The sequence below is a fragment of the Moschus berezovskii genome, chromosome 24 (genome assembly GCF_049115385.1).
Source record: "Moschus berezovskii isolate FMDL1 chromosome 24, NW_MosBer_1.0, whole genome shotgun sequence".
In the NCBI taxonomy this organism is placed as follows: Eukaryota; Metazoa; Chordata; class Mammalia; order Artiodactyla; family Moschidae; genus Moschus; species Moschus berezovskii.
The window spans coordinates 31,108,193-31,135,783 of NC_142483.1; the positions used below are offsets into that span (position 1 = coordinate 31,108,193).

The following is a 27,591-nucleotide window of genomic DNA, read 5'->3' on the forward strand; positions in this document are numbered from 1 at the left end:
AGGAAACAGAAAGCAGATAAAAGCGTTGACTAAATTCAAACATATCAAAAATTGCATTAAAATGTACATGAGTCAAACACATCAATTTTCAAAGACAGAGATTATCAAAATGGATTTTAAAACGTGACCAACTATATGCTACTTCTGTGAAACTCATCTTAAACATAGTGATCCGATTAGGTTAAAGTGAAAAAGGTGAAAAAGATATACCATGTAAAAACTAAGGAAAATTCAACTTGAATGGCTTCATGAATGTCAGATAAAGTAGACACTGAAGCAAAGGAAATTATCAAGGATAAAAAGAACTGCATTATGATAAAAAGATTAATACAGCAAGAAGAAATAACAGCGATAAATGTGTATGCACCTAACAATAGTTTTAAAACACAAAGCAGAAACTGAGAGAACTAAAAGTAAAAACAGAGGGTGGTCCTAAGATGGTGGAGGAATAAGATGGGGGGGATCACTTTCTCCCCCACAAATTCATCAAAAGATCAACTGAATGCTGAGCAAATTCCACAAAACAACTTCTGAACGCTGGCAGAGGACGCCAGGCACCCAGAAAGGCAGCCCATTCTCTTCGAAAGGAGGAAGGACAAAACATAAAAGACAAAAAGAGAGATGAAAGTGTTAGGGATGGAGACCTGTCCCAGGGAGGAAGTTGTGAAGGAGAAGTTTCCAAACACCAGGAAAACCTCTCACCAGCGGGTCTGTGGGCGTTTTAGAATCTCAGAGGGCAACATAACTAGGAGGAAAAAAACCCCCAAAAAACCCACAGATTACATGCCTAACCGCAACTCCCAGCAGAGAAGTAGCCCAGACACTCGGGTCCGCCAGCAGTGAGCAGGGGGCTGAACAGGTAGGTGCAGGCTGCATGCTTAGGGTAAGGACCAGGCCTGAATGCCCTGAGGACAAACTGAGGGAGCTAACGTGAGACAGCAACCCAAACTGTGGAATAGCCAGAAAGGAAAAAAAAAAGAGAGAGAGAACTTTCCTGTGAAAAGCTCTAACCTAAGGCACTGCCAGGCCTGCTCAAAGAACAAAGGACTGAGCAAATACCAGAGGAGAGCTAGTTGGCTGCAGACCTGCCCCTACCCCACCAGAGGCAGGGAGGCAGGCGGGCGACAGTCAGAACTGGCAAGGGGCAATCTCAGCCCCAGAGACGGCACCCTCTACCAAACTGCAAGCAGGCTCCCAGTTGCTAACCAAGTCTTCCTGGGATCTTGGACAGTTGAGATTGCCAGGAGGGTCTCAGTCAGAGATCAGCTTCCCAGAGGAGACACAAGGCACATCTGAGACAGCACTCCCGCTGCGCACCCAGGAAACCGAGTGGCTGGGACTGGGGAGGTGATAAGACGCACCACACACCTGGGAGAGTGCGCTCACCAAGCATCTGATCACCTGAGCTGTTCATTCCTGGGAAGGGCACAAAATGCAGGCCCAACTGAGTCTGTGCCTTTGTGGAGTACCTGAACCTGAACCTGAGCTGCTTAGACCTGGGAAGTGCATGCAACGCAGGGCCTGCTTTAGACAGTTCCCATGCAGAATAACCTGGAGCCTGAGCAGTGTAGACCAGGAAAGCACACATGCCGTGAGCAGGGTCAAACCCAATGTGGCCCAGACACTGCCAGCACTCCCACACATGCCAGTGATATTTGTTTGCAGGGTTCTTCCCCCCACCACCCCTCCCCCTCACCTCCCAGCACAACTGAACAAGCAAGCCTAAATAAGTGACCACCTTCGCCCCCTTGTGTCAGGGCGGAAATTAGACACTGAAGAGACTTGCAAACAGAGGAAGCCAAAATAAACAAAGAAGAGGGAACCGCTCTGGAAGTGACAGGTGCAACAGATTAAAACCCTGTAGTTAGCGTTGACTACATTGGAAGGTGCCTGTAGACCTTGAGAAGAAGCATAAGCTGGAACAAGGGACTATCTGAAACTGAACTGACCCCACACTGCCCTCAACAGTTCCAGAGAAATTCCTAGATATAGTTTACTATTCAGTTCAGTTCAGCTCAGTTCAGTCGCTCAGTCGTGTCCGACCCTTTGCGACCCCATGAATCACAGCACGCCAGGCCTCCCTGTCCAAGTTCTTTATTACTCTTTTAATTTTCATTTTTATAACCTACTGCTGCTGCTAAGTTGCTTCAGTCATGTCTGACCCTGTATCACAGTATCTACAACAGTATCACAACTATAGGAGATTGACATTGATGTAATCCACTGATCAGGTTCAGATTTTCCCAGTTTACTTGCACTCATGAGTGTGTATATATATTTGCTGCTGCTGCTGCTGCTTCAGTCATGTCCAACTCTGTGTGACCCCATAGACGGCAGCCCACCAGGCTCCCCCATCCCTGGGATTCTCCAGGCAAGAACACTGGAGTGGGTTGCCATTTCCTTCTCCAATGCATGAAAGTGAAAAGTAAAAGTGAAGTTGTTCAGTCGTGTCTGACTCTTAACAACCCCATGGACTGCAGCCTACCAGGCTCCTCCATCCATGGGATTTTCCAGGCAAGAGTACTGGAGTAAGTTGCCATTGCCTTCCATAATCTACTATTACCTTGCAAAAGAAAGACACTATTTTTAAAGCAAATTTCATATATATAATTTTTATAATTTTGTGATTTTGTTTTGTTTTTTTAATACTGTATTTTTTGAGAGTCTAACCTCTACTCTAGATTTTTAATCTTTGCTTTTTGGTATCTGTTATCAATTTTGTACCTTTAAGAATCCAAACTTTAGTACCAATTTTTACTTCAGTTCAGTTCAGTTAAGTTCAGTTGCTCAGTTGTGTCCTACTCTTTGCGACCCCATGAATCACAGCACACCAGGCCTCCGTGTCCATCACCAACTCCCGGAGTTCACTCAAACTCATGTCCATCTCATTCTCTGTTGTCCCCTTCTCCTCCCGCCCCCAATCCTTCCCAGCATCAGAGTCTTTTCCAGTGAGTCAGCTTGTTGCATGATGTGGCCAAAGTATTGGAGTTTCAGCTTTAGCATCAGTCCTTCCAATGAACACCCAGGACTGATCTCCTTTAGGATGGACTGGTTGGATCCCCTTGCAGTCCAAGGGACTCTCAAGAGTCTTCTCCAGCACCACAGTTCAAAAGCATCAATTCTTCGGCGATCAGCTTTCTTCACAGTCCAACTCTCACATCCATACATGACCACTGGAAAAACCATAGCCTTGACTAAATGGACCTTTGTTGGCAAAGTAATGTCTCTGCTTTTTAATATGCTATCTAGATTGGTCATAACTTTCCTTCCAAGGAGTAAGCGTCTTTTAATTTCATGGTCGCAATCAGCATCCGCAGGAATGTGATTACTGGCTTGATTGCTCTCTCCCCTTTTGACTCTCCTTTTTCTCCTCCAGGTCACCTCTATCTCCTCCCTCCCTCTTCTCTTCTCTACCCAACTCTGTGAATCTCTTTGTGGGTTCCGGACTGTGGAGAACACTCAGGGAACTGATTACTGGCTAGATCTGTCTCTTTCCTTTTGAATCCCCCTTTTCTCCTCCTGGCCACCTCTGTCTCCTTCCTCCCTCTTCTCTATGTAACTCCATGAACCTCTCTGAGTGTTCCAGACTGTGGTGAGCACATAGGTAGTTGATTACTGGCTAGCTTGCGCTCTCCCCTTTTGATTCCCCTCCTCTCCTCCTGGTCACCTCTATCTCCCTCCTCCCTCTTCTCTTCTCCATGTAACTCTGTGAACTTCTCTGGGTGCCCCTCACTGTGGAGAAGCTTTTCACCATTAACCTAGATGTTTTATCATCTGTGCTGTATGGATGGAGAAGTCTTGAGGCTACTGTAAGAATAAGACTGAAAGCCAGAGGCAGGAGGCTTAAATCCAAAACTTGAGAACACCAGAAAACTCCTGACTCCAGGGAACATTAATCGACAAGAGCTCACCCAAAAGCCTTCATACCTACACTGAAACCAAGCTCCACCCAAGAGCCAACAAGTTTCAGAGCAAGACATACCAAGCTAATTCTCCCCCAATGCAGGAACATAACCCTCCTGAGCATTAAAATACATGTGGCCAAAAGTCACACCAAACCCATAGACACCTCAAAACTCACTACTGGACACTTCTTTGAACTCCAGAGAGAAGAGATCCAGCTCCACCTACCAGAACACTGATGCAAGCTTCCCTAACCAGGAAACCTTGACAAGCCACTCATCCAACCCCATCCATATGGAGGAACCTCCACAATAAAGAGAAACCACCAACTTCCAACATACAGAAAGGCCACTCCAAACACAAAAATCTAAACAAGATGAAAATGCAGAGAAATATCCAGCAGGTAAAGGAACATGATAAATGCTCACCAAACCAAACAAAAGAGGAGGAGAAAGGGAGTCTACCTGAAAAAGTATTCAGAATAATGATAATAAATGATCCAAAATCTTGAAAACAAAATGGAGTTACAGATAAATAGCCTGGAGACAAGCACTGAGAAGATGCAAGGAATGTTTAACAAGGACCTAGAAGAAATAAAAAGAGTCAATCAATAATAAATAATGCAATAACTGAGATCAAAAGCACTCTGGAGGGAACCAACAGTAGAATAACTGAGGCAGAAGACAGGATAAGTGAGGTGGAAGATAGAATGGTGGAAATAAATGAAGCAGAGAGGAAAAAAGAAAAAAGAATTGAAAGAAATGAGGACAACCTCAGAGACCTCTGGGACAATGTTAAATGCCCCAACATTTGAATCATAGGAGTCCCAGAAGAAGAAGACAAAAAGAAAGGCCATGAGAAAATACTCTAGGAGATAACAGTGGAAAAATTCCCTTAAATGGGGAAGGAAACAGTCACCCAAGTCCAAGAAACCCAGAGAGTCCCAAACAGGATAAACCAAGGCGAACCACCCCAAGACACATATTAATCAAATTAACGAAGATCCAACACAAACAACAGATATTAAAAGCAGCAAGGGAAAAACAACAAATAACACACAAGGGGATTCCCATAAGGATAACAGCTGATCTTTCAATAGAAACTCTTCAGGCCTGAAGGGAATAGCAGGATATACTTAAAGTGATGAAAGAGAAAAACCTACAACCCAGGTTACTATACCCAGCAAGGATCTCATTCAAATATGAAGGAGAAATCAAAAGCTTTACAGACAAGCAAAAACTGAGAGAATTCAGCACCACCAAACCAGCTCTTCAACAAATGCTAAAGGATCTTCTCTAGGCAGGAAACACAGAAAAGGTTTATAAACTCGAACCCAGAACAACAAAGTAAATGGCAACGGGATGATACTTATCAATAATCACCTTAAATGTAAATGGGTCGAATGCCCCAACCAAAAGACAAAGACTGGCTGAATGGACACAAAAACAAGATCCTTATATATGCTGTTTACAAGAGACCCGCCTCAAACCAAGGGACACATACAGACTTAAAGTGAAGGGCTGGAAAAGATATTTCATGCAAATGGAGACCAAAAGAAAGCAGGAGTAGCAATACTCATATCAGATAAAATAGACTTTGAAATAAAGGCCATGAAAAGAGACAAAGAAGGACACTACATAATGATCAAAGGAATACCCCAAGAAGAAGATATAACAGTTATAAATATATATGCACCCAACATAGGAGCACCGCAATATGTAAGGCAAATGCTGACAAGTATGAAAGGGGAAATTAACAGTAACACAATAATAGTGGGAGACTTTAATTCCCCACTCACACCTATGGATAGATCAACTAAACAGAAAATTAGCAAGGAAACACAAACTTTAAGTGATACAATGGACAGTTAGACCCGTGGTCATGTATGGATGTGAGAGTTGGACTGTGAAGAAAGCTGATCGCCGAAGAATTGATGCTTTTGAACTGTGGTGCTGGAGAAGACTCTTGAGAGTCCCTTGGACTGCAAGGAGATCCAACCAGTCCATTCTAAAGGAGATCAGTCCTGGGTGTTCATTGGAAGGACTGATGCTAAAGCTGAAACTCCAATACTTTGGCCACCTCATGTGACGAGTTGACTCACTGGAAAAGACTCTGATGATGGGAGGGATTGGGGGTGGGAGGAGATAGGGACGACAGAGAATGAGATGGCTGGATGGCATCACCAACTCAATGGACATGAGTTTGAGTGTACTCTGGGAGCTGGTGATGGACAGGGAGGCCTGGCATGCTATGATTCATGGGGTCGCAAAGAGTCGGACACGACTGAGCAACTGAACTGAACTGAACTGACTGATAGGACATTTCACCCCAAAACAATGAATTTCACCTTCTTCTCAAGTGCACACAGAACCTTCTCCAGGATAGATCACATCCTGGGTCATAAATCCAGCCTTGGTAAATTAAAAAAAATTGAAATCATTTCAAGCCTCTTTTCTGATCATAGTGCAGTAAGATTAGATATCAACTACAGGGGAAAAAACCATTAAAAATACGAACGTATGGAGGCTAAACAACATGCTTCTAAATAAACAACAAATCACAGAAGAAATAAAGAAAGAAATAAAAATATGCATATAAATGAATGAAAATGAAAACACAACAACCCAAAACCTATGGGATTCAATATAGCAATACAAGTTTACCTCAAGAAACAAGAGAAAAATCAAATAAATAACCTAACTGTACACTTAAAGTGAACTAGAAAAAGAAGAAATAAAGAACTCCAGGGTTAGTAGAAGGAAAGAAATCATAAAAATTAGGGCAGAAATAAATGCAAAACAAACAAAGGAGACCATAGCAAAAATCAACAAAGCTAAAAGCTGGTTCTTTGAGAAGATAAATAAAATTGACAAACCATTAGCCAAACTCATCAAGAAAAAAAGGGAGAAGAATCAAATCAACAAAATTAGAAATGAAAATGGATAAATCACAACAGACAACACAGAAATACAAAGGATCATAAGAGACTACTATCAGCAACTATATGCCAATAAAATGAACAACATGGAAGAAATGGACAAATTCTTAGAAAAGTATAACTTTCCAAAACTGAACCAGAAAGAAATAGAAAATCTTAACAGACCCATCACAAGTACAAAATTCAAAACTATAATCAGAAATCTTTCAACAAAGAAAAGCCCTGGACTTTTTGAAACCCAGATGGTTTCACAGCTGAACTCTACCAAAAACTTAGAGAAGAGCTAACACATATCCTATTCAAACTCTTCTAGAAAATTGCGGAAGGTAAACTTCCAAACTCATTCCATGAGGCCACCATCACCCTAATACCAAAATCAGACAAAGATGCCACACAAAAGAAAACTACAGGCCAATATCACTGATGAATATAGATGCAAAAATCCTTAACAGAATTCTAGCAAACAGAATTCAACAATATATTAAAAAGATTATACATCATGACCAAGTGGGCATCCCAGGGATGCAAGGATTCTTCAATATCCACAAATCAATCAATGCGATACACCACGTTAACAAATTCAAAGATGAAAACCATATAATTATCTCAATAGATGCAGAGAAAGCCTTTGACAAAATTTAACATCCATTATGATAAAAACCCACCAGAAAGCAAGCATAGAAGGAACATACCTCACCATAATAAAAGCCATATATGATAAACCCACAGCAAACATTATATTCAATGGTGAAAAACTGAAAGCATTTCCCCTAAAGTCAGGAACAAGACAAGGGTGCCCACTCTCACCACTATTATTCAACATAGTTTTGGAAGTTTTAGCCACAGCAATCAGAGAAGAAAAAGAAATGAAAGGAATCCAGATTGGAAAAGAAGTAAAACTTTCACTGTTTGCAGATGACGTGATCCTATACATAGAAAACCCTAAAGACTCCACCAGAAAATTACTATAGCTAATTAATGAATATAGGAAAGTTTCAGGATATAAAATCAACACACAGAAATCCCTTGCATTCCTATACACTAACAATGAGAAAACAGAAAGAGAAATTAGGGGGAAAATTCCATTCACCATTGCAACAAAAAGAATAAAATACTTAGGAATATATCTACCTAAAGAAACAAAAGACTTATATATAGAAAACTATAAAACACTGGTGAAAGAAATCAAAGAGGACATAAATAGATGGAAAAAATATACTGTGTTCATGGATCAGAAGAATAAATATAGTGAAAATGAGTATACTACCCAAATCAATCTATAGATTCAATGCACTCCCTATCAAGCTACCAACAGAAATCTTCAGAGAACTAGAACAAGTAATTTCACAATTTGTATGGAAATACAAAAAACCTCAAATAGCCAAAGCAATCTTGAGAAAGAAGAATGGAACTGGAGGAATCAACCTGCCTGACTTCAGGCTCTACTACAAAGCCACAGTCATCAGACAGTATGGTACTGGCATAAAGACAGAAATATAGATCAATGGAACAGAATAGAAAGCCCAGAGATAAATCCATGCACCTGTGGACATGTTATCTTCTACAAAGGAGGCAAGAATATACAATGGAGAAAAGACAATCTCTTTAACAAGAGGTGCTGGGAAAACTGGTCAACCACTTGTAAAAAAATGAAACTAGAACACTTTATAACACCATACACAAAAATAAACTCAAAATGGATTAAAGATCTAAACATAAGGCCAGAAACTATAAAACTCCTAGAGGAAAACATAGGCAAAACACTCTGTGACATAAATCACAGCAGGATCCTCTATGACCCACCTCCCAGAATATTGGAAATAAAAGCAAAAATAAACAAATGAGACCTAATTAAAATCAAAAGCTTTTGCACAACAAAGGAAACTATAAGCAAGGTGAAAAGACAGCCTTCAGAATGGGAGACAATAATAACAAATGAAGCAACCAACAAAGAATTAATCTCAAAAATATACAAGAAACTCCTGCAGCTCAACTCCAGAAAAATAAACAACCCAATCAAAAAATGGGCTAAAGAACTAAACAGACATATCTCCAAAGAAGACATACAGATGGCTAACAAACACATGAAAAGATGCTCAACATCACTCATTATCAGAGCAATGCAAATAAAAACCACAATAAGGTACCATCTCACGCCAGTCAGAATGGCTGTTATCAAAATGTCTACAAACAATAAATGCTGCAGTGGGTGTAGAGAAAAGGGAACCCTCTTACACTGTTGGTGGGAATGCAAACTAGTGCAGCCACTGTGGAGAACAGTGTGGAGATTCCTTAAAAAACTGGAAATAGAACTGCCATACGACCCAGAAATCCCACTGCTGGGCATACACACAAAAGGAACCAGAATTGAAAGAAACACATGTACCCCAATGTTTATCGCAGCACTGTTTACAATAGCCAGGACATGGAAGCAACCTCGATGTCCATCGGCAGACGAATGGATAAGAAAGCTGTGGTACCTATACACATGGAATATTACTCAGCTATTAAAAACAATGCATTTGAATTAGTTCTAATGAGGTGGATGAAACTGGAGCCTATTATACAGAGTGAAGTAAGTCAGAAAGAAAAACACCAATACAGTTTCAGTTCAGTTCATTTCAGTTGCTCAGTCGTATCTGACTCTTTGCAACCCCATGAACTGCAGCACGCCATGCTTCCCTGCCCGTCACCAACTCCCGGAGTTCACTCAAACTCTTGTCCATCGAGTCGGTGATGCCATCCAACCATCTCATTCTCTGTTGTCCCCTTCTCCTCCTGCCCCCAATCCCTCCCAGCATCAGGGTCTTTTCCAATGAGTCAACTCGTCGCATGAGGTGGCCAAAGTATTGCAGTTTCAGCTTTAGCATCAGTCCTTCCAATGAACAGCCAGGACCGATCTCCTTTAGGATGGACTGGTTGGATCTCCTTGCAGTCCAAGGGACTCTCAAGAGTCTTCTCCAGCACCACGGTTCAAAAGCATCAATTCTTCGGAGATCAGCTTTCTTCACAGTCCAACTCTCACATCCATACATGACCACGGGAAAAACCATAGCCTTGACTAGACGGACCATATTAACACATATATATGGATTTAGAAAGATGCTAATGATGACCCTATATGCAAGACAGCAAAAGAGACACAGATGTAAAGAATAGACTTTTGGACTCTGTGGGAGAAGGCAAGGTTGGGATGATTTGAGAGAATAGCATTGAAGCATGTATATTATCATATGTGAAATAGACTGCCAGTCCAGATTCAATGCCTGAGACAGGGTGCTCTTGGCTGGTGTACTGGGACTACCCTGAGGGATGGGATGGGGTGGGAGGTGGGAGGGCAGTTCAGGATGGGGAACACATGTACACCCATGGCTGATTCGTGTCAATGTATGGCACAAACCATTACAATATTGTAAAGTAATTCAGTTCAGTTCAGTCACTCAGTCGTGTCCGACTCTTTGCGACCCCATGAACCACAGCACGCCAGGCCTCCCAGTCCATCACCAACTCCCGGAGTTCACTCAAACTCATGTCCATCGAGTCGGTGATGCCATCCAGCCATCTCATTCTCTGTCGTCCCCTTCTCCTCCCACCCACAATCTTTCCCAGCATCGGACTCTTTTCCAGTGAGTCAACTCGTCGCATGAGGTGGCCAAAGTAATTAGCCTCCAATTAAATTAATTAATTAAAAAATAAATAAAACTGGGGGAAAAAAGTAAAAACAGGTAAATTCAAAATCATAGTTGGAAAATTCAATACTCTCTGTCAGTATTTGATAGGCTAGTAGACAGAGATAACAGCAGAAATATAAAAGACTAAATGATACCATCAAATAACTGGATATAATTAATATTTATGTAATACTCTACCCCACAACAGCAAAATACACATACTTTTCAACTGTATATGAAATACTCATTGTCATAGACCATATCCTGAATAACAAAACAAAGCTTAACAAATTGGGATGAATTGAAATTATATAAAGTATGTTTTCTGACTACAGGGAATTAGATTAAAGGTCAGCAAGAGAAAGATAACAGGAAAATCTCCAAACACTTGGAAATTAAACAACTTATAAGTAATAATCAAATTTTCAAAGAAGAAACTTCAAGGGAAATTAGAAAATACTGAGGAGTGAGTGAAAATAAAAGCAACATATCAAAATCTGTGGGCTACCGCAAAAGTTGTGCTTAAAAGGGAAACTTTTAGCACTAAATATTTGTGTTAAAAAAGGAAAGTCTCAAGCTAATAATCTAAACTTTCACTCTAACAATCTAAGAAAAAGAAGCACAATAGAAAAATAAATCCTTCCTTCTAGCAGAAGAAAGGAAATAATAAAAAGGAGAACCGAAATCAATTATATGGAAAATAAAAAGATAATTGAGAAAATCAATGAAACAAAAAATCTAGTTATTTTAAAAGATCAATAAAATTTATAAAAATCTTAAAAAACTAACAAAAAGGGAAGTTACAAACTATAATATTAGGAAGGAAACAGGGGATGTCATTATGGAGCCCACAGACTATCAACAATTACTCAACAGGAAGTAGAAAACACGAATGGTGCTATAACTGCTAAAGAAAGTGAACTCATATCTCAAAAAACCCATCTCAAAATCTACAGTAGTTCCAGATGGTTTCACTGAAAAATTCTACCGATGCTTCATGATTAATGGCGATTATATACAACTTTTCTAGAAAGTAGGAGAGGAGGGAATACCTTCCAATTCATTTATCTTAAATGCTGAAGCCAGCATAAGAAAACAACAATATTCTTTGTGAACACAGATGCAAAAATTTTTAACAGAATTTTAGCAACTTGAATCTAACAACATATAAAAAAATAAGAAGTCACAACCAGTGGGCTTTATCTTGGGTTATGTCAACATTTAGTTCATGACTTAGTTCAATAATTAGAAGAGATTACCTTAATATTTGAAAATCAATTGATGTAATATTGTCAAAAGAAGAAAAATTACATGATCATATCAATTAATACAGAAAAGCATCTCACAAAACTCAATATACATTCATGCAAACTTTGTGAAAAGAAGGGACTTTTTGTCAACCTGATAAGAGGCATGGTTGAAAAACATTTACAGAACATCATACCTAATGAAGAAAGTTGGAATACTTTGTCACTACGAATGGGAACAGGGCAGACTTCCTTTATGTTCACTCCTTTTTGATATCATACTGGAATTCCTAACCAGTATAATAAGGGGAAAAGGAGGCATCCAGTTTGAAAAAGAAAAAATAAAATTTCCCCTCTTTACAAATGAAATGATTGTCTATGTGGAAAATCACAGGGAACACACACATGTGTGTGCACATACACACAGACACACACACACACACACACACACACACACACCCCTCTTAGAGCTAATAAGTGAATTTAACAATGCTGTAGGACACAAGTTAAAAAAATCAATTATATTTATATATAACAGCAATAGGGATTTGGAAACCAAATATTTTAAGTGCTATTTAAAATAGCTTAATAAATGAGATTACTTAGATATAAATATAATAAAACATTTACAGAATCTGAAAACTACAAAATGTTGAAGTAAGAAGTCAAAGGAGACCAAAATAAATGGACAGACATACCACTTATTCCAGTTCATAAGTCTGGAATATAACACTGTAAAAATGTCAGCTCTCCCCAAATTCATTCATAGATTTATCAATCCCAATCAATTTTCCAACAGGATTTTTTTGGAGATAAGCATAAGGTGATTCTAAATATACATGGAAAGGCAAATAAATTAGAATAGCCAAAACTACTCTGAAAAAGAATAGAAATGAAAGAATTAGATTTTTTAAGGCTTCTATACTATAATAATTTATGTCAAGGTAGCACGGTATTGGCCAAAAGAGATGTTAGATCAGTTGGAAAGAATAGACTTTAGAAACAGATCTACACAGACATGGCCAACTGATGTTGTTTTAAGTGAAGTGTAATTCACATTCAGCACAATGCACAGACCAGAAGTGTGCAAAATGAGCGGTGTGACTAATCTATGTCCGCATGTAACTCACACGCAATTTCCATTACTTCAGAAAGTTCCCCAGTTCTTCCTTCCAATAAACACTAAGTCCCATACAAAAACTCTTTTATCAATTGAATTTTTGATAAAAATACAGAGGTAAATCAATAAATAAAAAGAGAATTTTCTCAATAAGTTGTGTTAAAACATTCATACTTCCATATGAAAGAAAATGAACTCAGATCTAAATCTTATATCTTATACTACAATTAACTCTAATTAAATCATAGATTTAATTGTAAAATACAAAATCATAAAACTTTTAGAAGAAAACATACGGAAAAATCTTCATGATCCATAACAGAAGAAAACCAATCAGCTGGACATCAACAGAATCAATAACTTACTTTTAGAAAAGCACTGCTAATGAAAAGACAAGCTATATCTGGGAGACAACATTTATAGGCCATCTATCCAACAAAAGTCTTGTGTACAAAATACATTGTGAATGCTCACTGTTACAAACTATAATGGAAAAGAATTACATATACACAAATATTTAAATCATTTTCTGAAACTAACACACCTGAAGCTAACATATTATTGTAACTACATAACTACACTTCAATTAAAAACAAATCCTCAAAACTCAACAGCAAGAGAATGAACAGTACGATTGTTTTTAAATACAGCAAAACTTAAATGAGTAAAAACTTGAACACTTCATCAAAGAAAATATGTGGATGGCAAATAAGCACATACCAAGATGTTCAATGTCATTAGCCATCAGGGAAACACATATTAAAACCACGGGGAGATACTACAACATTACCACTGGAATGACTGAAATTTTAAAATGCTGACTATCCCAAGTGTTGGTGAGGATACAAAGCAACTGGAACTCTTTCACACTGCTGGCAGCTGGGGGGAAGCAATATGGTCCAGTCTCTCTGTAAACAGAGTGGTCGTTTCTGACAGCCTTAAGATATACCTACCAGTTGACTCAGCAACCCAACTCAGGTATTACCCTAGATAAATTATCTAGGGCAACGTATCTAAGATAAAGAAAATTTATCTTGACCCCAAAACCTATACATAAATGTTTATAGTAGTTCTTCTCATCACTGCCCAAAACCGGAAATGGCCAAATATTCTTCAATGGGTGAACAGACTGGGTTCCATCCATACCATGGAATTATGCTCAGCAATAAAAAGAAATGGAATGTGGATACAGGTGACAACTTGTATGAATCTCAAAGATATTATGCTGAGTGAAAGAAGCCAGTCATAAAATGTGAAACACTGTATGAATTCATTTATGAAATCCTCCAGGAAAGACAAAACTTTGGGGATAGATAATAGATCTGTGGGCTTTCCTGGTGGCTCAGTGGTAAAGAATCCATCTGCCAATGTAGGAGACACGGGTTTGATCTCTGGGTCACAAAGATCCCCTGGAGAAGGAAATGGCAACCCACTCTGGTTTTCTTACCTGGGAAATCCCATGGACAGAGGAACCTGGTGGGCTACATGGGGTCACAAAGAGTAGGACATGACAGTAACTAAACAAAAAAAACAATACATCTGTGGTTGCCAGAGATTGGGGCTAGTCGGGGGAGAGTTGCAGGTGGGAGGGTACATTCTGACGGGTGGTTGTGGTAACATGAATCCATACAAATGTTAAAATTCATCAAAATGTACATATATGCAAAAGGTCGGTTTTACTGTGTATTCATTCAAAAAGTAAGTTTAAGAAATTCTCAAAAAAGAGTTAAAATATTTTCAATGAGCCAACCAAACACAGTATGAAGAAACAAGTTATTCAGATACACTATTTTGTAGGTGAAGATGAAAAGGAGGGGGAAAAATACCTAAGAAGGAAAAGTAAGTTTTGCCTTGAGAAGTGATTCTCAAACTTATGTCTCTATAAGAATCATTTGAAGAACTGATCAACATTATTTATTCTGGACCTCACGCTGTCCCCACTCTCTGAGAAATACTTAGTGGGACCAGAAAAGGTATGAGTTGTGAACTTACCTCCGCCTGCTTTAAGACGTCAGATGAAGAGCAGACTGGACTTGTTCCAGGAATTCAAAGCAGATGTTTCTGGATTCAGCTAAGTAATTAGGACAAAATTTTCCTTCCAAGAGTTTACATTTGCAATGCTTAGGCTTGTAAATTGAGACACATAAATAAACCCTCCTCCTACCAGCATAACTAAAGCTTTTTTCTCTTCCTAGATTGAAGCTGTTCACATGAGACTCTTTGAGTTTTCCTACACAGTCACCAGAGAGTATGAACCTTAAAAACACAAACCTGTCATGAAACGACTCGCTGCAAGTTTTTGGTGAAGATTTTTGTTTGCTTGTCTTTGGCAGGAAGAGGAGATGTAAATGCATTAAAGCAACCAAACTGAGCATTTTGGATTCTGGGAAATACTATCAAAGACACAATTAAAAAGGTCCTTCTATCTTTCCTTCAGCTGCAGTTTGATGTTAGCTTAACTTTAAAAAGTTTGTTTTGAAAGTAATTTTAAATGGTCCTATCTAATTTTTCATAAGATTTTTAAAAAGAGAGAAAAAAAAAAGTGAAGGTAAAAAAAAAAAAAAAACCCTCCTAGCTTGCTTATCCATAGTACCACTATCTCCAGAACATGTGTTTGGGGATGATGCAAATTAAGGTGCTATCTATATCTTCAACACTTTACAAGGACCGAATGTGAACAGGAGCTGGGTGTCCTGATCCCAGTGGCATCAGTTTCAAGAGGGATTCGCAGATGTGGGACCCAACAGCTCCACACACCAGAACAGCAGCAGTTTTTTCCAGCCTATGTCCCCAAGCCCAAGCCAAGAATTTTGAACCACAAGGCACAAGTTAACCTTTCATGGTGGTGGGTCGATTTCTCCTACCCAAGGCGGTGACTTGGGAATTTCAAATGACCAGAGTTGCCTCAGCCTCATGCTTTGTTTAAGATGGGTCCCTTTTTGCGTGGGAAGAAAAGATCCTCTGTTTTCATCCTTTCAGCAGGGCCAGTGGGTTTGGCTCAGCAAGGGAGTCAGATGCAGACAGGAAGGGAGGAATCATAGGCCCGTCCTCTCTTGGCCTTGTCAACCTAGAGAACAGGTCCAGGCCAGCCAGAGTGTTATTAAAAGTGATGCTCAGAAGTACAAAAAAGGAACAGACACTTTGGAAGGCAAAGATTGGTCAGTTTTTAAAAAACTTACTGTGCGATATAACAATTGGATTCCTTGGTATTTACCCAGCAAGTTGAAAACTTATGTCCATAAAAAACACGCACATGAATGTTTATAGTAGCTTTATGGATAATTGCCAAAGTGCCCTTCAATAGGTGAATGGATAAATAAACTATGGTACATCCATTCAATACAACATTATTCAGTGATAAAAGGGAATGAGCTATCAAGCGTTGAGAAGACACAGAGGAACCTTAAATGCTTACTGCTAAGGAAAGAAGCAATCTGAAAAGGCTACATAGTCTATGATTCCAACTATATGACATTCTGGTAAAAGCAAAACTAGTGAAGTGAAAATGAAAGTCGCTCAGTCGTGTCTGACTCTTTGTGACCCTATGGACTGTACAGTCCATGGAATTCTCCAGGCCAGAATACTGGAGTGGGTAGCCTTTCCCTTCTCCAGGGGATCTTTCCAATCCAGGGATGGAACCTCAGGTCTCCCCCATTGTAGGCAGATTCTTTACCAGCTGAGCCACAAGAGAAGCCTAAGGGCAAAGCTATGAAGATAGTAAAAAGATAAGTGATTGCCAGGGGTTCATAGAGTCAGGGGGAGGTGAGGAGGGAAGAGCTGGTGGAATACCAAGGATTTTTAGGGCAGCGAAACTATTCTGTATGCTTCTGTAATGCTGGATACAAGTCATTCCACATTTCTCCAAACCCTTAGAACATATCACACCGAGAGAAAACTGTAATGGAGTCTATGGACTTTTTGGATAGGTTTTGATAGATTTATCAATAAATTACTGATTTGTTAATCATAATTCATCAATATCAGCCCACCCATTGTAACAAATGTACCACACTAACACACAATATTAATAACAGGGAGGGAGGAGGGAGTATGGGTGCAAAAGGGAACTGTGATTCCAGTCAACTGTTCTGCAAACCTAAAATTGCTCAAAAAATCAGTTGAGTAATAATAATAATAATTTTTAAAGTGCCAATTATATATAAGTGGCCTCTAACCCTGGAGATATTACTTTGTCAACCAAGGTCCGTCTAGTCAAGGCTATGGTTTTTCCAGTGGTCATGTATGGATGTGAGAGTTGGACTGTGAAGAAAGCTGATCGCCGAAGAATTGATGCTTTTGAACTGTGGTGTTGGAGAAGACTTTTGAGAGTCCCTTGGACTGCAAGGAGATCCAACCACTCCATCCTAAAGGAGATCAATCCTGGATGTTCATTGGAAGGACTGATGCTAAAGCTGAAACTGCAATACTTTGGCCACCTCATGCAACGAGTTGACTCACTGGAAAAGACTCTGATGCTGGGAAAGGTTGGGGGTGGGAGGAGAAGGGGACGACAGAGAAGGAGATGGCTGGATGGCATCACCGACTCTATGGACATGAGTTTGAGTGAACTCTGGGAGTTGGTGATGGACAGGGAGGCCTGGCGTGTTGTGATTCATGGGGTTGCGGAGAGTCGGACACGACTGAGCGACTGAACTGAACTGAACTGAACCCTGGTTGGAACCCTGCACACTCCTTGAGTTCTCAGGACCCCACTGCAGTATTTTGCTGATTTGGTTTATTTCCCTAATGGTTTGAGTGTTCTGAGCTCCAGAGAACACTGACTGCTGGAGGTGTTCATCCCTACGCATTACCTGACTTTGTGAGCATCAGAACCACCCAAGGCAACATACAAACTGCCTAAGGCCAGAATCTTTCCAGCTTCCCTCACAGGTTTACCCACAATGCCAGAGCCACAATGTCTCTGGGAAATAACTTCCTCATCTGTTTAACACCAGGGTGATGCCAGAATCCATCTTTATAGTTGTTCTCAAGCAATCCCTATTTACCTAGTCCCTACTCTGTGCCTGGCACTGTCCTAGGCACTGGAGATGCTGTCATGAAGAAAAGAGACAAAAATCCCGGCTCACACAGGCTTCCTCTCCTGAATGGATTTAAGGAGACAATTCATCGAAGAACTAAGCATAGCGTTGGCCCTTAGTAGGTGCTCAATAAACACTAGCAATTGCAGCGGTGAAAAACACTATATTCATCAGGACAAGAGCCTGTAATTCAGGCTTGGAGTTTGCAAATGCCCTCAATGTCACTCACAGACAGGTAGGCTGCAGAGCCGTGGCACTCCAGCAGATGGCAGCAGCGGCAGACACATCCCACAGTGGCCCGGCGCATGGCCGAGGGGAGTAGGGATGGGCTGAAGGATGCAGAGGCTCAGATTCTTATCCTCTGGATCACAGTGGAAAGCCTGTTCTTTCTGAGACGTGTCTCTGAAAACAGAGCTCCTTATCTTATCGCATCATCTCTCGCTTTGTCCTTTCAAAAGCAGTCACTTAACCCCTGAGGCAGGGAGACAAACCTTCTGGCCCTGCAAGACAAACCTGAGGTTTCAGCTGCTGAATTGTAGAGCTGGAAGAGACAAGAGAATTCATGGCTCCCAGGTTTGCACAGTCCAAGGCAGACCAGGCTGGGGTGGTAGGACACACCCTCCACAGCTCTTCCTGACTCCCAGAGATCAGTGGCACACTCACCCCAACTGTTGAGACAAGCCAGCTATCCTGACCCTGAGGTGACACCACTTACTTTTCAAAGCTCAGTGCTGTCTGTTAGGGAAATTAAATAAATAGTCTTGTTTAGGATTCAGAGACAAAGCAGAGCAGGCCTCTGACCTTGATTCTAACCTACCTGGATACTGCCCTGACTGGTATTGACTGTGAGTGAATGCCCGCTGTGAATGCAAGACTTGAAGCACCTTAGATAAGATGGTGCTTAGAACGCATCAGTTATAGCAAACACACTCTTCCAACAACACAAGAGAAGACTACACATGGACATCACCAGATGGTCAATACTGAAATCAGATTGATTATATTCTTTGCAGCTGAAGATGGAGAAGCTCTATATAGTCATCAAAAACAAGACTGGGAGCTGACTGTCGCTTAGAACGTGAACTCCTTATTGCCAAATTCAGACTAAAACTGCAGAAAGTAGGGAAAACCACTAGACCATTCAGGTATGACCTAAATCAAATCCCTTATGATTATACAGTGGAAGTGACAAATAGACTCAAAGGAGTAGATCTAATAGAGTGCCTGAAGAACTCTGGACAGAGGTATGTAACATGGTACAGGAGGCAGTGATCAAAACCATCCCCAAGGAAAAGAAATGCAAAAACCAAAATGGTTGTATGGGGAGGCCTTACAAATAGCTGAGAAAAAGAAGAGAAGTGAAAGGTAAAGGAGAAAAGGAAAGATAAATCCACCTGAATGCAGAGTTCCAAAGAAGACTTATCTCAGAGTTCCAGAGATAAGAAAGCCTTTCTCAGTGATCAATGGAAAGAAATAGAGGAAAACAATAGAATGGGAAAGACTAGAGATCTCTTCAAGAAAATTAGAGAGATCAAGGGAACATTTCATGCAAAGATGAGTTCAATAAAGGAAAAAATGGTATGGACCTAACAGAAGCAGAAGATATTAAGATGAGGTGGCAAGAATACACAGAGAACTGTACATAAAAGATCTTCATGACCCAGATAACCACAATGGTGTGATCACTCACCTAGAGCCAGACATCCTGGAAGGTGAAGTCAAGTGGGCCTTAGAAAGCATCACTATGAACAAAGCTAGTGGAGGTAATGGAATTCCAGTTGAGCTATTTCAAATCCTAAAAGATCCTGTGAAAGTGCTGCACTCAATATGCCAGCAAATTTGGAAAACTCAGCAGTGGCCACAAGACTGGAAAAGGTCAGTTTTCATTACAGTCCCAAAGAAAGGCAATGCTCAAACTACTGCACAATTGCACTCATCTCACACGCTAGCAAAGTAATGCTCAAATTTTTCCAAGCAAGTCTTCAACAATACGTGAACCATGAAATTCCAAATGTTCAAGCTGGATTTAGAAAAGGCAGAGGATCCAGAGATCAAATTGCCAACATCTGTTGTATCATCAAAAAAGCAAGTGAATTCTAGAAAAACATCTACTTCTGCTCTATTGATTATGCCAAAGCCTTTGACTGTGTGAATCACAACACACTATGGAAAATTCTTAAAGAGATAGGAATACCAGACCACCTGACCTGCCTCCTGAGAAACTGTATGCAGGTCAAGAAGCAACAGTTAGAACTGGACATGGAACAAGAGACTGGTTCCAAACCGGGAAAGGAGTATGTCAAGGCTGTATACTGTTACCCTGCTTATTTAACTTATATGCAGAGTACATCATAAGAAATGCTGGGCTGGATGAAGCACAGGCTGGAATGAAGATTGCCAGGAGAAATATCAATAACCTCAGATTTGCGGATGACACCACTCTTAGGGCAAAAAGCGAAGAAGAACTAAAGAGCCTCTTGAAAGTGAAAGAGGAGAGTGAAAAAGTTGGCTTAAAACTCAACATTCAGAGAACTAAGATCATGGCATCCAGTGACTTATGTGACTGGCATTACTTCTCCTTTATGGATAATAGTACCCCGTCCAAGAGCAGAGAAGATCGTTGGGCATTTACTACATGCCAGGCCCTGGGCTCAGTACTGTCTGTGGATTAACTCAATCTTCACAGCCACTTGCCCAGACAATTACCCTTATCACCCCATTTCACACGTGGGGAAACTGAGGGCTCTGAGTATTTTCCTCTGCATCACTGAGCTGTCAGAGGCAGAACTTCAACCATTCCTTTGCTTTGAGAAGGAAGGTGATCAACGGAGAGCTTGTCTTGTCCAAGGGCAACCCCTTGGTGGGGGAGGCTGGAGAAACGGCTCGCCTGAGATGGCAAGGAGCCAAGATCATGCCTGCTAGGGTTTAGAGAGGTTGCCCCTCCCCACCTGGCCTGGTGCCAACCTTCCATCTGCCTGAATGCTCAGGTGACTACAGAAGGAAGGCGACACATGACACTGAAAGACACATAGGCCTCGACCAACAGAGCTGTGGGAACCAGGGTCAGAGATTGGCCCTGGCCTTCTGTGAGGCATCGACCCCAGAGAGCCAGGGGGAGTCTGTTGAGGGGTGTGTGTGTGTGTGGGGGTGTCTCTAGGGCAGCTGCACCGCCAATTACAAGAGGAATGGACACCTGCTGGCTATGCCAGGCTCCCGAGGGACAGAGTGTGGGCTCAGAGTTGGAAGAAAAGGGTGGCAGAGCACCTGTCCTTCCCGCCCGGCCCTGATTATGTTTATTTGCACATCCTCCCCTCACAGGAACTCACTTTCATCTCTCCTCCCTCATACTCACACACACACTAAATGTGCAGGGCTTTTCTGGTGTTTTCCAGCTTGCCAGAGTGCTCAGAGCTGTCACGCTATGTCTGGGCTTCCCCTTCTTGGCACTTAACCTCACCTGAACCTCAGTTTTCCCACCTGTAAAATGGGAGACAATGATATTTACCTTGAAGAGTATGGCTTTGTGAACTTTAGCAATCACAGCACAGTGCCTGGCATGGGGTTTGTGCTCAATGAATGGAACTGGTTACAGTCATGCTTCCTTAGGACAGTGCATCATACCTGGCACTTCCCATTCCTCCAAAACCACCACCACCAACACCACCACCACAGAAAACCCTTAGTTTTGCACCCTGGGTGGGCTTTTTCAATGACTCAAAAACCAATCAAGGAAATGAATTCACGCACAAAAAGGCTGAAATGGAAAATATTGGTTTAATGTGTTTTCTTCTCCGGGGTAAGATTTGCATTTTAACAAAATGTTTCAGTGCCTTCAGTTGAAGGAGTGATGAATGAAGGGGGCTTCAAGCTGAAATCAGGCTGCTGGTGCAAATGTATGGCAAAGGGAAATTGTGGTTCTGATTTTAAGGAAACTGAGAAAGAGAATATGACACATGGTGATCTGGAATCCCTCACTCCTCTCCTGTGCCTTTTACACACACACCAAATATCTAGAGACACCTGAAGTCAGAGCTGTGGTTTCTTCCTCTATACTTTTATCTCCCTAAGGTGTAAAATGGCATAATAATAAGTGCTATGCCTTAGGATTATTATTGTGAAGATTAAGTGAATTAATACACATAAAACCCTTCAAATGTGCCCAACATCTAGGAAGTGCTACACTGTATTAATTAAAGGTTGGCTTTAATTCTCAAATCCTGCCACTGCACCATACTACTAAATGTTATTCCTTCTACTCAACCTTGCATCTGAAGGTATGCACACATTTCCTAAAATCTTGAAGGCATCTCAAAGGTCATTCCCCTTTGATTTCAGGGAGAACCATCCCTAATCTATACTCTACAGTTAATATAAAGCTGCTTGAAATATTGAGAAGGACACAGGGACAGAAGATGATTCACTGCTTGGACAAAGTCAGACCTTTCTGAGGCAGGAAACATTCCACAGAGCCCTTTAAGGAACAAATGGCATCATGGATGTGAAAGATTTTAAGTGGAAAGCTATTATTACTAACCTACTAAGTGGAGTCCTGGGAAATGGGGTCATGAATTCTGTGGCCATTGAACTAATGTTCTCCCTCCTTCCTGCTCCAGGCCCCAGACTCAACATCTCACCTGCATTTGTCTGCTGAGGCTGCTCTAACAGAACACTACAGATTGTGTGGCTTGCTGATGCAAAGTCGCTTCAGTCGTGTCCGACTCTGTGAGACCCCATAGACGCAGCCCACCAGGCTCCTCCATCCCTGGGATTCTCCAGGCAAGAACAGTGGAGTGGCTTGCCATTTCGCAATGGCAATTTGTTTCCCACACTTCTTGGGGCTGTGAAGTCCCAGATCAAGGCTGTGGCAAGAGATGCTGGATTCTGAGGCTTCTTCTCGTAACCTGTACACAGCCACCGTCTTGCCCTGTGCTCAGGTGACGTCCTCTTTGCATGCACAGAGCAAGTGAGCTTTCTGGTGGCTTTTCTTAGAAAGGCACTAAACCCATCATGACAGCCCCACCCTCATGACATCATCTAGTCCTAAGTATTTCCCCAAACCTCACCCTTGAATACCATCACACTGGGGGTTAGGGTTTCAAGGTTTTGATTTTGTGGGAACACAAACATTGAATCCATAACATCACCTATCAGTAAATGCTGCAGGGGAGTGGGTGACTGGGCTGATGGTTTGAATGCTACCTAAACCTGGCCCATGGGAATGTTTTGGCTCAAGGATCAGAGCAGGGAAGGGCTGACACTATTGTTGAAAAGGAAGACCACCAGTCTTCTTTTCTTTTCTTTTTTTTTTCACGTTTCTTCTTTCTTTTTTGTTTCTTTTGTTTGTTTGTTTCTTAAGTCTTGTTTTTTTGTAGCCGACCATAGTATAGAGCAGTATGGCACCAAATTCTCTACGTGGGAGCAAGGTATCTCATAGCAAACCATGTCTCTGCTGCATCTGGTGAAATTACCTAATATCTCTGCACCCTAGTTTTTTCATATTTAAATGGAGATAATAAAATTAGACATCTCACAGGGAAGTATCAGATGTGATGATGCTTATATTTGTTTAACAGAGTACTCATCATGGTATGTGGTGAGAAAATGGCAGTTTTGAATCTAGAACATTTTTTAAAGGAGGAAGAACATTAAACTTTTTGCTATAGAACTGATGTTCAGAAGAACTTAATTTGCATTTAGAGCTGTGTTTATGGGCAAGACACTTAGCTTCTTGGTCTCCCTACTTATAAAATAACTAAACCAGAATTTCCTAACATGTGTCCACTAAGTATTCATCCTTTTAGATGACCGATGAAAAGGGTGCTGTAGCCATGCAGTTTGGGGCAAAACTTCATTCTCTTTGCCTCTGAGAGTCCTAACAGAGGTGTATTGAAGCTGGCTTGGCAGCTGATGGTTAAATATTCAGGAATTCTGTGAATCAACTATGCATTTAGTGACGTGATGTTGATAACTTCACACCAGTCAGAGCAGGAATATTTATACTCCAGAAATCGGCAAGTGTTCAAAATCAGAGCTATATTTTTTCTCAGAGAGCTAGTTGTTAAACAGTTATCAGCACACATTGGTCCTAATACATATGAGCTTATTAAAGTCTCCAAGCAGTTCAGCAATCAACTCATTTATTTGGGCACTTCCCAAACATTTTAGACCCAGGACCACCTCACTGACAGTGTTCAGAAAACATTTCGAAAACTGCACTGGATGATTCTATGGCCCCTTTATTCTACCATTTTCCCATTAGAAGATACAGCCACTGAGTTCCCAAGTTGGGAGGGACTCCTGGTTGTCTGAAGTTTGAGTTCAGTGCTCTCTTTACCACACTTATTGACCAAGAACTATCCTTTCACAATTCCATGACATTTCCAGACTCGTCCCTTTGTAAATGAAGGCTTTCTTGCATTCTTCACATTGATGGAATGTATTACCTGCCACAGGTCTTTACACATGATGATCCTGCTGTTTAAACGCTATACTCCTTCTAGTTAATGTCTCTTCATTCTTGAGATCTCACTTTAGACATTGGTTTTGGTGGATAGTGCTGAGCCTTCAGCCATGTGAGATTCTGCTGATCTCTTTGACACTTTCATAGAATCCTACTCCCTGTCTTCAGAGTGCATATTGTGTGGTAGCTGAAACAGGTCCAAAAAGTCTCTGAAGCTCTTCCTATCAAAACAATTTCCCTACCTTTTGAATTTGGGCTGGCCTTGTATCATGCTCTGACCCACAGAACCTGAAGGTAGGCCCCTGGAATGTAGCCCTGAGGCCTCCATGCTAGTCAGCTTAGGACAGACAGAGAAGGGCTGCAGGAATGCTGGTTTCTAATATGAAAAATCAGATTATGAAGGAACAAACAGCCTTGGAAGTCAGATTATCCTTGTGAGAGATTTCCCAGATTCTGTCCAAAAGCATCTGTTGTTCCCCTTCGGTTCAAAAGCATCTGATCCTGGAGGGTACTGATCTGAGTTTTTTTTCTAATGCCAGCTCTTTGTTATGGACAGGGTAATGGGATGGTTCAAGAATTTAGCACAAACAGTGCAATATACTATATGTGTTGCCTCAAGCTACATGCTAAGGAAGATTGTTGCCAAAATGAAGAATTTATGACCAGGGGCGCTCAGCTTCCTTTAAATCATAAAGGCCTGATTCTAAAAGCATTGACAATGCTTAGTGGATGAGTCTTTGATAAATAATAAAAATAACATAAGAAAAGTATTTTCATTGGTAAAATTAGGGGTGTTAAATTAACATATTGGATGCAAAACGTCGGTTCTCATTAAGTAAAGCAGTAGTAGTCAAGATACATGGCTAGGCCAGACCCTGGAGAGATAGTCTTCCCTTATGTGAATAAAGTCTAGTGAGCCTTGTAGTGTGCACACTTAGGTTGATATCAGGGGCTTGGTCTCCTGTTAGTGCCTCTGATTAGCATCACACCTGCTTCCTGTGAATCTTATGTGAAAGGTGAGGTTAAAAGGGCGGAGATCAATGACATCCAGTTTGCAAAAATATTTTGTATAAACCTTTTACGTCTCCTTTGTATCAAAGGTTTAAGTAATATGTCTAATGTGTGTGGCACAACTTGGTTGGAGTCTTGGTTACATTGTACTTTGTCCTTCAAATGCATGAGGTGATTGATCCCTCTCACCGCCCAGGAGTTTTGCTTCGAAGCTCTTTTCAGATCATGGTAGAGGGAGGGAAAACCGAAGAAGAGAATGTCGGTTTCACCAAGCAGATTGGAATTAGGGTTGATAACATGACCAGAATTTATAGGGCAGAGCTGTGGAGAGACGGAAGTCATACAAGGAGCTTCAGAAATCTGCACGAGGATCTCCTAGAATCTTTGGGTGAATACCAAGTGGCATGTATGCAGGATAAGCATCGTTAAGAATAGGCAAAGAATAAATACTGTGTAACCATGGATGGGAGAGTTGGACTGTGAAGAAAGCTGATCGCCAAAGAATTGATGCTTTTGAACTGTGGTGCTGGAGAAGACTCTTGAGAGTCCCTTGGACTGCAAGGGGATCCAACCAGTCCATTCTAAAGGAGATCAATCCTGGGTGTTCACTGGAAGGACTGATGCTAAAACTGAAACTCCAATACTTTGGCTACCTCATGCGAAGAGTTGACTCACTGGAAAAGACTCTGATGCTGGGAAAGGTTGGGGGCGGGAGGAGAAGGGGACGACAGAGAATGAGATGGCTGGATGGCATCACCGACTTGATGGACATGAGTTTGAGTGAACTCCGGGAGTTGGTGATGGACAGGGAGGCCTGGCGTGCTGTGATTCATGGGGTCGCAGAGAGTTGGACACGACTGAGCGACTGAACTGAACTGAACCATGGATGGAGGAGCCTGGTAGGCTGCAATCCATGGGGTTGCTAAGAGTCGGAGTCGACTGAGCGACTTCACTTTCACTTTTCACTTTCATGCATTGGAGAAGGAAATGGCGGTGTTCTTGCCTGGAGAATCCCAGGGACGGGGGAGCCTGGTGGGCTTCCGTCTATGGGGTCGCATTGAGTCGGACACGACTGAAGCGACTTAGCAGCAGCAGCAGCAGCAACTATGACTTAAACTGAGATTCTGGAACTTGAACAGAACTGATAGAATGTTTTTAAGTGTAATTGGAGAGACCGCTGAAAATTCTGGGGACTCAGTTGACTCAGCACGCCAGGCCTCCCTGTCCATCATCAACTCCCGGAGTTCACTCAAACTCATGTCCATCGAGTCGGTGATGCCATCCAGCCATCTCCTTCTCTGTCATCCCCTTCTCCTCCCGCCCCCCAATCCTTCCCAGCATCAGAATCTTTTCCAGTGAGTCAACTCGTTGCATGAGGTGGCCAAAGTATTGGAGTTTCAGCTTTAGCATCAGTCCTTCCAATGAACACTCAGGATTGATCTCCTTTAGAATGGACTGGTTGGATCTCCTTGCAGTATAAGGGACTCTCAAGAGTCTTCTCCAACACCACAGTTCAAAAGCATCGATTCTTCGGCGATCAGCTTTCTTCACAGTCCAACTCTCACATCCATACATGACCACAGGAAAAACCATAGCCTTGACAAGATGGACCTTTGTTGGCAAAGTAATGTCTCTGCTTTTTAATATGCTATCTAGATTGGTCATAACTTTCCTTCCAAGGAGTAAGCGTCTTTTAATTTCATGGCTGCAATCAGCATCTGCAGTGATTTTGGAGCCCTCCAAAATAAAGTCTGACACTGTTTCCACTGTAGGAATATTAAAAACAAGATTGAAAGGATCTAGCTAATCCATAAGGAAGTTAACTGCCTTCTAGACAAAATGTAACATTATTTAAAGGAAAACAACAAAACACAGATATTCAACAGTGTATCATCCACAATGCCCATGACACATAAAGAAACAAGAGAATGTGAAGTAAGAAAGATCACTCAATAATTGAAACAGACTAGAAAAGATGAGGTGATAGAATCAGGAGACAAGGCTTTAAAAAAATACACAATTATAAATCATGGACCTTAAAAGAAAATAAAAACATTATGAGGGAATAGATAGTGAGTTTCAATACAGAAATGGAAATAATAAGAAAGAACTAAACTGATACCTAAGACTGAAAAATGCAGCATTCACCGTGAAATAGATGAGACACTGTGGAAGAAAACATCAGGGAATTCAAAGAAACTA

General features: G+C 41.2%; 1 protein-coding gene and 1 long non-coding RNA gene across 21 annotated transcripts in view; one reads left to right on the forward strand and one right to left on the reverse strand.

Moving 5' to 3' along the window:
* Nucleotides 1-15,187, forward strand: part of LOC148774031 (uncharacterized) — a 28,206-nt gene extending 13,019 nt beyond the window's left edge. Inside the window, exon 3 of the long non-coding RNA XR_016036229.1 lies at nucleotides 15,075-15,187. This is a non-coding gene — a long non-coding RNA (uncharacterized LOC148774031). The remainder of the gene's footprint in view (nucleotides 1-15,074) is intronic.
* Nucleotides 1-27,591, reverse strand: part of LOC129548017 (uncharacterized) — a 291,573-nt gene that overhangs the window by 67,161 nt on the left and 196,821 nt on the right. The window lies entirely within an intron of this gene.